The sequence below is a fragment of the Salmo salar genome, chromosome 04 (assembly GCF_965601325.2).
Source record: "Salmo salar chromosome 04, fSalSal1, whole genome shotgun sequence".
NCBI lineage: Eukaryota > Metazoa > Chordata > Actinopteri > Salmoniformes > Salmonidae > Salmo > Salmo salar.
Genome location: NC_138294.1, coordinates 56,718,168 through 56,724,927, shown reverse-complemented (window position 1 = coordinate 56,724,927; position 6,760 = coordinate 56,718,168).

Here is a 6,760-nt window from a genome sequence, read left to right as displayed (position 1 = left end):
TATTTCAAAAGAACGATTTCGATTTTGCACATGCGCGGTGTATTATCAAATGGAACATATTTTAAGTGGGAGGAACCAGCCAATGTAAAGGAATTTCTCAATGAAAAATCACAGTCAAAAGGTAGGTTTCCATCCAGTTGTCGAATGATTTTCATGCGAATATTCTAGAAGCTGCATATAGAAAATATGCCAATATTTCCATTAGTGGTGTTTCCACCAAATAAAAACCAGTGCCTGATGACGTAGTGCACACAATTTAACAATTTTCGCTTAAAATTTCATTTACCAAAAACAAATCTAAAGTTCAACGTGTTTCCATAGCATTTTCAACTCTACTGATTATTTTGTCACAACAATTGTTGCATTAAATAGCAGTGGTGCCTTGGCAGTGGTCTTGGCACGTGAGCTCTAGCCAACAACTCGCAGATACAGTGCTGGTATGGCAATGGTGGTGGGCAAGTCTACATGATCAGAGTATTATGGATAAGAGCGATAATATTTTTATTTGTCAAACGGCAGTCAAGCATCGATCATCATGTCACTAGAATAAGACCCTAGATATTTATTGGAAAGCAGCATCAAGCTCATCACTGTGCACTTTACCACCCTGTGAAATTCATCAAAATGTATTTCATCCAGTTGTGGAAAAATGACTCAATTGTCAAACTTGAGTAAAAGTCTAAAAGTATTTGGTTTTAAAAATACCTAAGTATCAAGAGTAAACGTAATTGCTAAAATATACTTAAGTACCAAAAGTAAAAGTATAAATCATCAAAATTCCTTATATTAGCCAAACCAGACAGCAGGATTTGCTTTTTTTTTTTTTTAAATTTAGGATAGCCACACTCCAACACTCAGACAACAGTTACAAATGAACAGTGGTGGAAAAAGTACCCAATTGTCATACTTGAGTAAAAGTAAAGATACCTTAATAGAAAATGACTCAAGTAAAAGTAAGTCACCCAGTAAAATACTACTTGAGTAAAAGTCTAAAAGTATTTGGTTTTAAATATACTTAAGTATCAAAAGTAAATGTAATTGCTAAAATATACTTAAGTATCAAAAGTAAAAGTATAAATTATTTCAAATGACTTATTTTAAGTAAACCAGACGGCATAATATTTATGCATTTTTAATTTACTGACAGCCAGGGGGACACTCATTTACAAATTAAGCATTTGTCTTAGTGAGTCCACCAGATCAGAGGCAGTAGGGATGACCAGGGTTGTTCTCTTGATAAGTGAGTGAATTGGACCATTTTACATTCAAAATGTAACAAGTACTTTTAGGTGTCAGGGAAAATGTATGGAGTAAAAAGTACATTATTTTCTTTAGGAATATAGTGAAGTAAAAGTAGTCAAAAATATAAATAGTAAAGTACAGATACCCCAAAAAACGACTTATGTAGTACTTTAAAGTATTTTTACTTAAGTACTTTACACCACTGCAAATTAAGCATGTGTTTAGTGAGTCTGCCAGATCAGAGGCAGTAGGGATGACCAGGGATGTTCTCTTGAAAAGTGTGTGAATTAGGCAATTTTCCTGTCCTGCTAAGCATTCAAAATGTAACGTGTACTTTTGGGGGTCAGGGAAAATGCATGGAGTAAAAAGTACATCATTTTCTTTAGGAATGTAGTGAACTTAAAGTAGTCAAAAATATACATTGTAAAGTACAGATACTCAAAAAAACGACTTAAGTAGTACTTTAAAGTATTTTTACTTAAGTACTTTACACCACTGGTAAAATATTACTTGAGTAAAAATCTAAAAGTATCTGGTTTTAAATGTACTTAAGTACAGTGGTGAAAAAAGTACTAAATTGACATACTTGAGTAAAAGTAAATGGTATACATCAAATTCCTTATATTAAGCAAACCAGATTAAACAATTTTCTTGTTTTTTTTTTAATATACAGACAGATGGATCAGTCCAACACTTTGAGCCTGAGCATTCGAAATGTAATGAGTACTTTTGTGTGTCAGGGAAAATGTAATGGAGTAACAAGTACATATTTTCTTTAGGAATGTAGCGGAGTAAAAGTAAAAGTAGTCAAAAATATAAATAGTAAAGTACAGATACCCCCCAAAAATACTTAAGTAGTACTTCGAAGTATTTTTACTTAAGTACTTTACACCACTGATTTCATCTGTAGCCTAATAAACTGAATGGTTTCCCAATCCGTAGTGGGAGGACCACACACACACCATATCATCATGTGACTCCAAGTTTACTTGGATATGATGGTTATTGTATCAATATCTGTGCATAAAGGCATTTCCACCGCCATTTCTAGGATTCGCACAAGGTGCTTAAAGTACTTGAATTTGGCACTCTGAAATGTAAATATAGGAATAACTTGAAAATCAGACATTTTCTCAAGTTGGTACTTGAAAAGTACTTTAATTAAAATGAGAACAGAAAATAATCAAATATGTTAAATGTATTTCCAGGCAGACTGCCAAGTTTTATTTCCTCTCGAGTTTCGAACGCTGGTTGTCAGGCAAGCTCACTCATTCTACCAGTGGTTTAGTTGTTCCTGGAGAAGTGGGTATACTCAAATTTTTCAAAAACATTTCCAAACGCTCCGCGGGGCGGAGAAACACACTCTGCATTAACTAAAATGACATCCCATATTGGTCTTTCACAGTCAGGCCAACCCAAGCTGTACTGTGCAAGTAGGCTAAAAGCCAATTTATGCTTGATCCGAAAATGTGGTCGGAGGCGTGGAAAGCCATATCACCGTAAATGTTGCACGGCCAATGCAGACGTCAGATTGACCATGCAAGGGTCTTTAATAGTTGGCCTACCATTGAAACAGATGCATGAAAAAAATTCACAGGTTTCAGATTCAGTCACACTTTTTTAACAGAAAACCACAAAATGGTATGTTCTTAGTCCATAACAATGCTTAAACCACACGAGGAGACCACTTTTGAAAGTAGTATCCTTTATTTGAAGTTTGCAGGCACCTAGCACTTGTTTGGTTAGCTTTGTTTCTGTAGCACATGAGCCGGAGTTTGCAAAATAAATGGCTACTGGATTGATGCAAATAATCATGATATCATTCTGACAGGTAGTCATAGGCTGCTTTTTAGCTACTGTAGTTAACATTTAATATAGGTTTTTGGGAAAGCCTTTCCATCTACCAGAAGATGGTTAGGCCTACCATTAACATAGCTGTATTTTTTATATTCCTTAATTATTTGAAACCTGGACGTTTTACTTCATATTATGAGGCCTATCCTTCCTTACTTGAAAGTAGCCTATAGCAAAAATCTCACCATAGAAGCAATGGTTTTTTATAGACTTACTCATACGCTTTCTCCTGTTCTATTGATTTTCTTTCAACTTTCTTTCATTGTCTAGCAGCCAAAGGCATTACCGTAGTCATATTCGAAACCCATGATAGTTGTTGCATATTTAAATCATACATTTCTAACGGATATTTCCATCTGTCCATGAAACCGCTCGCATGTGCCGTGCACATTTTAAAACAGCGTTTTCCCGCAAATTGCATTTTGGAACATTCAATCGAAGGCCTACCGCCGCTGGTACATTGCTGCGCCGAATAGTTTATAAAAATTACAACCTAAACATTCTTATCTGTTCCATCAGCCTTATTAATTGAAACGGCGTATACCTCCACTACACTACTTTGGTACGTATCAGTGGGTATTAAGTGAGTATACGCAATGCCCACGGAAAAATATGCCCTGCTTATACCCTCACTACACCACTGCATTCCACCCACACTGCCACTCAGCCAGGCAGGTACAGAATTGACTGATTAGGCTCCGACAATAGTCACATCGATAGGTATAATGCCAGGCAAATATATATATATATATTATATCTATATATATTATATATATATATATATATATATATACTGCTCAAAAAAATAAAGGGAACACTTAAACAACACAATGTAACTCCAAGTCAATCACACTTCTGTGAAATCAAACTGTCCACTTAGGAAGCAACACTGATTGACAATACATTTCACATGCTGTTGTGCAAATGGAAGATACAACAGGTGGAAATTATAGGCAATTAGCAAGACACCCCCAATAAAGGAGTGGTTCTGCAGGTGGTGACCACAGACCACTTCTCAGTTCCTATGCTTCCTGGCTGATGTTTTGGTCACTTTTGAATGCTGGTGGTGCTTTCACTCTAGTGGTAGCATGAGACGGAGTCTACAACCCACACAAGTGGCTCAGGTAGTGCAGCTCATCCAGGATGGCACATCAATGCGAGCTGTTTGCTGAAGGTTTGCTGTGTCTGTCAGCGTAGTGTCCAGAGCATGGAGGCGCTACCAGGAGACAGGCCAGTACATCAGGAGACGTGGAGGAGGCCGTAGGAGGGCAACAACCCAGCAGCAGGACCGCTACCTCCGCCTTTGTGCAAGGAGGAGCAGGAGGAGCACTGCCAGAGCCCTGCAAAATGACCTCCAGCAGGCCACAAATGTGCATGTGTCTGCTCAAACGGTCAGAAACAGACTCCATGAGGGTGGTATGAGGGCCCAACGTCCACAGGTGGGGGTTGTGCTTACAGCCCAACACCGTGCAGAACGTTTGGCATTTGCCAGAGAACACCAAGATTGGCAAATTCGCCACTGGCGCCCTGTGCTCTTCACAGATGAAAGCAGGTTCACACTGAGCACGTGACAGAGTCTGGAGACGCCGTGGAGAACGTTCTGCTGCCTGCAACATCCTCCAGCATGACCGGTTTGGCGGTGGGTCAGTCATGGTGTGGGGTGGCATTTCTTTGGGGTGCCGCACAGCCCTCCATGTGCTCGCCAGAGGTAGCCTGACTGCCATTAGGTAGCGAGATGAGATCCTCAGACCCCTTGTGAGACCATATGCTGGTGCGGTTGGCCCTGGGTTCCTCCTAATGCAAGACAATGCTAGACCTCATGTGGCTGGAGTGTGTCAGCAGTTCCTGCAAGAGGAAGGCATTGATGCTATGGACTGGCCCGCCCGTTCCCCAGACCTGAATCCAATTGAGCACATCTGGGACATCATGTCTCGCTCCATCCACCAACGCCACGTTGCACCACAGACTGTCCAGGAGTTGGCGGATGCTTTTGTCCAGGTCTGGGAGGAGATCCCTCAGGAGACCATCCACCACCTCATCAGGAGCATGCCCAGGCATTGTAGGGAGGTCATACAGGCACGTGGAGGCCACACACACTACTGAGCCTCATTATGACTTGTTTTAAGGACATTACATCAAAGTTGGATCAGCCTGTAGTGTGGTTTTTCACTTTAATTTTGAGTGTGACTCCAAATCCAGACCTCCATGGGTTGATAAATTGGATTTCCATTGATTATTTTTGTGTGATTTTGTTGTCAGCACATTCAACTATGTAAAGAAAAAGTATTTAATAAGATTATTTCATTCATTCAGATCTAGGATGTGTTATTTTAGTGTTCCCTTTATTTGCCACCCCACCCCATATATATATATATATATATATATATATATATATATATATTCAATACTGTCTGGCAGGTTATTGATGTTTATGAATGGTTTTACCAGACACACCCTGGAATGTAATGGAGGGTAAACGCTGTTTACGCACCTTTTTATTTGTGAAATGGCGTTTACTCGCCTTTTTGGTTTTGTTAATGATCGTTTAGACAGTTATTGTTGCGTTCCCAGCGTTGTTCAACGCTCTGAAGGCTTTATCTGAGTTCTAATCGCGCCTACCTCTGCGAACGAGTGGAAGGAATCATGAACGATTCATGTGTGCTCGTTATGTTCGCCTGTTAATTAAAGCGGATTTGCCTTGTTAGCTGCGCGTTCATTCCAACACTGGGAAACTCCGACCACGACATAGACGGAGAGGTGAAACGAACTCAGTCTAGAACATTTTAGAGTCAACTAAGGGCCTTTTACAATGTCAGAATTTACTTTCATGTCATCATGTGTTGGGACAGACTGTGGGACCTAAAATGTTGTGAAATATAAAGACAATTTAATAATATTACCATGTACACTGAACAAAAATATAAACACAACAATAAAGGAAATCAGTCAACGTCATCAGTACTGACATACCACTCATGTATGTAGTGAAACATGTATTATTGACTATAACTTGTAAGGTATTGATGAATATAAACTCAGCAAAAAAAGAAACGTCCTCTCACTGTCAACTGCGTTTATTTTCAGCAAACTTAACATGTGTAAATATTTGTATGAACATAAGATTCAATAACTGAGACATAAACTGAACAAGTTCCACAGACATGTGACTAACAGAAATTGAATAATGTGTCCCTGAACAAAGGGGGGGGGTCAAAATCAAAAGTAACAGTCAGTATCTGGCATGGCCACCAGCTGCATTAAGTACTGCAGTGCATCTCCTCATGGACTGCAACAGATTTCCCAGTTCTTGCTGTGAGATGTTACCCCAATCGTCCACCAAGGAACCTGCAAGTTCACGGACATTTCTGGGGGGAATGGCCCTAGCACTCACCCTCTGATCCAACAGGTCCCAGATGTGCTCAATGGGATTGAGATCCGAGCTCGTCGCTGGCCATGGCAGAACACTGACATTCCTGTCTTGCAGGAAATCACATACAGAATGAACAGTATGGCTGGTGGCATTGTCATGCTGGAGGGTCATGTCAGGATGAGCCTGCAGGAAGGGTACCACATGAGGGAGGAGGGTGTCTTCCCTGTATTGAGATTGCCTTCAATGACAACAAGCTCAGTTCTGATGATGCTGTGACACACCGCCCAAGACTGT